Below are 7,968 nucleotides of genomic sequence, written 5' to 3'. Positions count from 1 at the left end.
TCCTCCTGTCTAGCAATGCTAAATTTGGTGTTTGGAATTAGAGGAGGCTGAACAAAACTTGATTCACAGAAGCTGAAGGGCAATTTCAGTGCAACTACTTCAGGTACACACATAGCCTGTATTCACTGAGAAAATTCGGTTTTTCATATAAATAAGTATGAAGAAAGTTTGCCTATTTATATGAACTATTTGTGACTTGTGATATTTGCCTAAGTCTGAAAGGTCTTACCTGTTTAGAAACATGTCCTATCTATCATTAGATCGCAAAGGACTTCACGAGCAAGGACAGTACCGTTGCTCTGTTGCGACTAATGAGAAAGTTAAGACAAAATAGGAATGGAACCAATGTACAGGAACATGATGCGCTTGAAGTGTGCTGAAATTATCCTTCAGTCTGTAAGTCAAGATTGTTGTAGCAGTGGAGTACTGCTCTGTGGTGGAGGGGAGAAGGATGGAACAGGATTTGAGATCTGACTCTTCTGGATGACAGCTGAAACATATTAACAGCGCAGTAATGCTAGTAAAGGATTTGAGGAAGAACTAGTTTTAATTAATGGTAAAGCAGCATGTTTGGGACAAAATGGAGTAATAATGTTTCACTGTTTGCGTTTCTTCCTGGATTTACTCACACTCATTTACAGAGTAACTGGCAAACTACTCTGCAAAAAACTCTAATAACTGAGCTGTTTCCTGCTGCCTCAGAGTCCTCTCTACAGGGCGGCTTTAGGAACACACAAACCTCATTTTACGCTGGACCCATGCCAAACGCGAAACAATGCTAGGTTTGAAAGTCTCCTGAGCAAACTGGCTCTGTTCCTTATCCTTTGTTTTGTGTGGGTGGTGGCTTAATCTAGCTACCAACAAAAGTAACATTGCTGAGGCACGCCAGGCTGAGAGGTGCCGATACTTCGTGTGAGTTAACTTCAGCTCTCACCGAATGTGGCTATGGCTGAGCCGTCTTACACTCAGGTTCTCTCCTTCAGTTAGAAAAGCCATATCTCCTGGCTATTGTGTCCGACCATTTACACAGTGATATGTTTCTAAAGTTCTGAAATCATGGGAAACCATTTTGGTACACAGGATTGGGAAGTGACATCCAGGTCTACTTCTGATACTCGTTAAACCCCTCTCTCACTGACTACACTGCATCTTGACTTTCTAAAGGAGGGTAACTCCATAGTCGTGTTGCACGTGACTATGGGGAGGGCAGGCTGCTCCATCCAGTCAGCTAAAGCCAAATGATGGCTTTTGGGGAGGAATTTCTCTGAGTATAGGGAAAGTTCTAGAAATAATGGTTTTGTATTGCAATGTATGACTGCAGAGCAGTTCAAGGGGTCCTGGTGATGTGCTGCTGGAGATCTCTGTTACTGAAGACTTCACCTGTAATCTGGTTTGAATGAATAGTCATACCTTGCTGTTTCTTACACAGAAACACTTCACAACAAACTTCTATCACAGAACCCCCTTGAGACATGACTTTAGGTGGGAGGAACGAGGAATCTCACCATTTTTTTTCCCAGCAAGGAAGACACACTGGTAAGATTTTCCTCCCTCTCTATGCCTTTGTATGGAGGCAAGGGAGATTTTATTACTTGCTTCTCTTACTACCAAACTATAGTATAAAGCACTTGTATTTGTATTTCATATACTATTTTTACAATTTATGAAGAATAATATTTGTGTCGAGCTGTTAAATATTGACAGTAGTCCCACCCTATTTATCAAATACTGACAGCTGACCAAGCAAAGGAGAAAAAATTATTTGGAAATTTGGATCTTCTTAAAGCCTTTAAATATATTTCTAGAAGTTGGAGGCTTTCCCAGTTCACACAGCTACTCTAATAGCTAGAAACAGTTGCTCCCTTCCTTATGCCAAGAACTCAATTAAGAAATACACAGCAGAAGGGAGGCACCTCTGAGAGCACTGAATTCCTTTACTAGTTCTTGACAGAAAGAGAAAAAAAATAATCTTTGTCTGAAAACAATCAACATCAGTGAAAAGTCCACCTGAATCACAGCCCTGAATTTGAAAATTTGGGAGCTTTGGGCTGGAGATGGTGGGGCTGAACAATAGTTCTGAACATCACAAATTCCATCTCCTTCCTGACTGTGCTTTGTTCAGCAATGTTCTCTCTGAGATCTCAGCCCTCGTTTTGGGTGGAGTACTCACTTGGTACATTGTCAGTGCAAACAACACTGAACTTGTTTGAACACAGTGTGAACTCCTGAGTGACTGCCTAAACCCATAGATCTATGACAGTTAGTACTGTTCTTTAAGAGCATCATTTTGCCTGAGAGCACTAATTCCCTGAGATTCAGCTACTATCAGCAAGAACAAATTTTTACTGAGTACTTCAAAAATAACAACACTGTACAAAAATCATCATCTTCCCTAACTATAACTGATGAGAAGACACTAAGTATATTATCCTAGTGGGAAAAAAAAACACCTCAGTGAAGAAAATGCTCTTGTCTTTCATTAGTGGTGTCCACACATGCAGCACACTTCATGTTTGCTGATAGTGTACATCCTCTTTTTAGAAGTAAACAGTTTTCTTTAGGCTACTGAAAAGGAGGAGACTTCCATGGACCTACGCTATAAACCTCTATAAATCCAAAAAGGCCAGAAATAAGTCACCATTTGCTTCTTAGAAGTCAAGGTAGATTGATAATGCAGAAAATGTGGATTGTAGTCTTGTTCTGCTGCTGATTTACCACATAAATGAATCTACACTCAGCATCCGGAATGAAGGTAATCCCAGTTGTGGGATTGTGGGAATACGTCAAAGGAAACACATTTCTAACAATCATAAGGATACTCACCCAGATAAACCTGAGAATCTCTTAAAAAGACCCCAACAGAATATAAATTCTTTCAGCTTTTTTTCCATAGATCTCTCTTCTTACGAACTAGGTTATTAATTATTGTACTCACATGCAGCCACAGACATCAAGAAGCCAGATCTACTGTATTTCCATGTATAAACTCAGAAATTTAATGAAAGATAAGATCTGTTTTATAGCAAATAGACTAATGCAGAAAAGACCAAAACCTGTCCCTGCCTGTTTCAAACAATGAGATAATTTTAGTTCCAGACAAGCTATTTCCTAACATTATCTAAACTATAGCTCATAAAGGTTTATGGACTCAACCTCCAGAGTAAGAAAACAATGGATCTAAGTATCTTCACTAACGATAATCCCAGTTCAGTGCCACAAGGTTCCTGATTATAGTGAAGGTAGCTTATTTTACCCAAATCTACTAGGGGTTCACTCCTACCTCCCTCATTTTTTTAAATTTTAAAATCACAGCAAGGAAGCAGAATTTTTCCTGTACAGATTAAATGCCTTGCCACACAGAATTTACAGACTGTGTCCCCAGTCAATATATGTGATGGTGCTCATGGCAAATCTTTTTGGTCTAGCTATTCACCTAGGTAAGGCCTGGCATGTGCTTTCAGCACAGGATATTAAGGTGTGAATTACAGGAGACAAGGAATATTAACTATGGAGACAAAAGAGTAATGAGATTGGAAATTTGCATTTAAATACCATTACTGTTTGGTAATACAGTTGCACAATTGCACTTTTTCATAACATAACCGTGTTTTAGTTTTATTAAGGGGGATAGCATAGGAGGCACCTCTCAACACCTGCATCCCCCTGCCCTCCCCCTTCCTAGTGGTGCATTTTGGCATTTTCATTTTTACCAAAAGTCAAGGAATGTTCAGTTCTGTATTTACTTACAGCACCTGCAGGCCCACTAGGTAATAAGAAATCCCAAATGAAATGAAGAATACATGCCAACAGTTTGTTAAGTAACTACTGTCTTGGGTAAGGTTAGGCACTGACTTTGACCTCTGCAATATTCAATCTGAAGATACGAAGTTGGGAGTCAAGCCTTCAGGTCATCACTCTGCAGCTGCTTCAGCAACACTCATTTCAGAGAATCACAGAACAGCTGATGTTGGAAGGGACCTCTGGAGGTCACCTAGTCCAACCACCCCCTTACTCAGAGCACAGTCAACCAAAGCACATTGCTCAGTGCCGTGTCCAGTCAGGTTTTGACTGTTACAAAGGATGGAGACTCTAAAACCCCTCCAAGCAGCCTGTTCCAGTGTTTGATAACCCCCACAGTAAAAAAGTTTTGTCTTGAGTTTAAATAGAATTTCCTGTATTTTCACCTGATCCTCCTCTACCAAGCATAACTCTTCCTTGCTCCAGACTTTCCCACTTGTCCTAAGGACCTGAGATTTCTGAGGACATATCTTATCAATAAAGACCAAGGGTGAAGAAATCATTGAATATCCCAGCTTTTTCTATATTGCTGTCCCTGTGACCCCCGCCCCATTCACCCAGTAGTCCCACATTTTCCTTAGCCTTCCTTTTGTCGCTGATACACTTGTAGATGCCTTTCTTGTAGCTCTTCCATCCCCTCAGGCTTGGACCTCTGTACACCTCCTGGATGACCTGACACTGCTTTCACCTCTTGTATGCATCTCTGTCAAGCCTGAGCTTTATCAGCAGCTCCTTGTTAATCTGTGCAGGTCTCCTGCCACCTTTGGTTTATTTCCTGCCCATGTTAATGGGCCATCCTTGAAAAAACAGTAAGACCTTGGTGATCCCTCTTCTCTCTAGGACCATATCCCATGGTGCCTCTGAACAGGCCAAAGTCTGCTCTCCTGAAGTCCAGGGCTGTGATCCAACTATTTGTCTTGTTTCCTTTCAGAGCCTGATCTTCAGAATTAGGTTCCTTGAAAGAAGGAAATAAAAAAGATCCACAACCTGGATACGTCATGTGAAACCTCTGACATTAAACATAAGGAGAAGTTAACTCTCTCCTGATGGTAGTGCTACAGAAAAATCCCTGATGTTATTTAAGTCTGTTCCTTACAAACTAATTCTGTCCTTTTCCCCATGAGAACGGTGGTGGGTATCATTAAGTTAGAAGAACTTAGGAAACTCTTCCCTCTCACACTCTCCTTTTAAAATCAGTTTTTCTTTTTTATTGGTGGAGACTGTGCCTGGAGCTTGTTCTTCAGCATGCTTCTCCATGCTCTTCTTCAGAGCAGATGCTGTACCTTCTTTGAGACAGATCCAGCAATTCAGTATAACTGACCTCCAAGCCTGTTTTATTTCACTCACTTTTTTCAAAACTACACATCTATTACTCATCATTGCTAGGAGGTAGAAAGGAAAACTGTAGGTTGATACTAAAGTGGTGCACCCACCCTTCTCTCTAGGGAAACCATCTTCTTATGTCTTCCTCATCCCATATGTCATCTTGAAAGTTTTTAATCAGAAGACATTGCTCATTCCCTAGTACAGAGGAACTAAGTATTAGCTACTTGGAAAAATAATAACCTCTCAGAAGATCCCTTTCTGAAACCATATTAAGTCCAATCATTTCAAACCAATGTATTTAGGACTTTTACATTTGAATTTGAATCGAGACAGTCTGAACTGTTACTCACCCCCAATCCATGCTACTGTTTTTGCCTCAGAACATGATCAAAACTTATTTTTGTACAGCAGTAACACATAGGAGACCCAAGAGATCTGTACTTTTCACTCTGCATAGGCATAATGTCATTGTCATTAATCAAAACATATTATAATGATACACTCTTACACAAAAAAGTGATCAGAATCAGTGAGTCCCCTGACACTGTTTATGACTGCAGACAGTGTGAGCCCCAGGGTAGGCTGGTCAGTACAAGAGATCTACAGATAAAAAAGGATTTTCTGGGATTTCCTCCCTCTCCAGAAATTACAGGCATGAATGTAACACATTATGATCATGCATTTCCCTAATACAACACAATACCTGACAGCTTTTGGAAATAATGGCAAAGTACATGCATCTAAACTATGTTTAGTAAAGGTGAGATTTCAAATTTCTGTCTCCTTGAATCCCAATAAAATAATTTTTTGTTAGATGATTGGGTTTAACTGACAAGCAGCTACAATACGTGCTTGTCACTATACACAATGGCTTTGGCTCATTTTCTTTCATCATCGTGAAAGAAAGTGTATGGGGCAACACATTTTATAGAAGCAGCTCATGAGAACAGGAGAACTGCAACACAGAAGTAGATATACCAGTGACAGATGCAAAAGCAGATTGCTCCAGACCTGGATTCTGACACCAAAGTGGTAGTTTACAAACTACCATGAAATTTTCAGTTGATTTCTGCATGTCCTCCAAATTCTTTTAAGAAGGAAACCCACTCCAAGCAGTTTACAGACTTTTTTTCCCCCCTTAAACAAAAGGACTAAGTTCTAACAATAAAGAAATAAATAATTCTAACAATGAAAAATAAATAACCAATAACAAACAAACAAATAAATAAATAGTGCTTTACTCTGGAACAAAGATTTTAAATTTATGGAGGATGTAAACCAGCAAATCTTTCTTCTAATGCAATTTGCTTTGAAGTATTAAAGAATAATAGAAATTTCAGTATCACTGAATTATGATCCCACACCATGTAAGAACATGCTTGCTCTCCTCAAGCCATAAAATAACCTCTAGCTCCTTATTACTTGCATTACCAGTTTAGATCTGTTGTCTGGCATCAGGCCTGCTGAAAAACCATGCTATAAAACAAACCTTCTATTAAAACTTAGTCAGGAGAATAAGGTACGGGTCAGACTGGTCGAAGTGTAACTTGGTGAAGGAAAGACCCTTCTAACTATTTGGACTTTATACATCTAGTTATTTTTCAACTGGAATACTTAAATGTTTATCCAGTCTTCCTACGATTCCCTTTGATCTCTTACATTTTTATTTTAACAAACACAGATAGCATTCCTGTATCCATATTAGACAAGTAAGTAGAATAGACAACACAGTGGTTTGAACTTTTGTTTGGATTTTCTCTCAGTATTTACAAACACCAAGGCAGACCTTAACTGGTTGCCAATGCAAAGAAATTCAAGCTTATATAGAATACCCATGCTGATAGGGTATTTTTAATAGAAGGCAGACCTATGCTATACAAATGAGACTCCCAATCATTTTTTGTGGAGTTTTTTTTTGTTGTTTTTTTTTTTAATTTACTGTTGTGACTATCACCAAGGTCTGCAATATTGACTAGAACTTCTAAAGTAGAAAAAATTGAAGGGAAATAAGTCTAAATATACAAGGCAGAGGTTGTATTCTGGTGGGAAATTTCTTCATGTTGTGAAACAAACATTCATAAGAAAATTCAGCATAACAAAACCAGGCTTTAAGTAAACAAAACAGTGGTGAAAATAATCTCCAGGCCAGAGGGCAACAAGCAAAGTGTGGTCAGGAAGGTGGTGGGACAATGAGCATCAGTGAGTTCCTACTACCCAGAGTCTAAAAGCTCATCACAGTTATTTCACAATTAAGTGGAGCTGGCACAGCAAGAGCAGGGAGCTACAGCAACTGTGTGGGGTACTGAGCAGCACAGACTGATGTGCTGAACTGCACTTCAGTTATGGCCGTGAGAGCCATCCTGCTGATGACTGCCTAGATCACAGGCATCCTGCAACAACCCCTGTACAATGCTCCTCGTGGCCTATGTGTCCTGGCTTGGTCCTTTGCTTTAGCATGCGAGGAAAAGCGTTTATTGAGCAGGCATCTGATGTAGTAGGGCTCAGGCTAAACATCTAGGCACTTCATATGCTACAGTGTAGTTAAGGCACTGCAGGAGGAAGAATGATATTGTTTTAAAAGCTCAGCTTCAAAAACAAACACAGTCATGGTACTACAAACATGCAACAAAGACAGGAGTGTATTCATCCCCTCATATCACATCTGTGCCCTGCAGGCAATGTTCTAAGAGAAGTCTGTGAAACTTGTACTTACAGCTATCTCAGGCAGCTCCACCTACAACTGTCTCAGCTCTGGCTCTCCCAGTGCCTGACATGATGCCAGAAAAGCGTACGTGATCCCTTAATGTTCCTACACAGCACTAGCTGTGCTTAACTAGCAAGCAT

This window comes from Falco cherrug, chromosome 4, assembly GCF_023634085.1.
Source record: "Falco cherrug isolate bFalChe1 chromosome 4, bFalChe1.pri, whole genome shotgun sequence".
NCBI lineage: Eukaryota > Metazoa > Chordata > Aves > Falconiformes > Falconidae > Falco > Falco cherrug.
Note: the sequence above shows the minus strand (reverse complement) of the source record.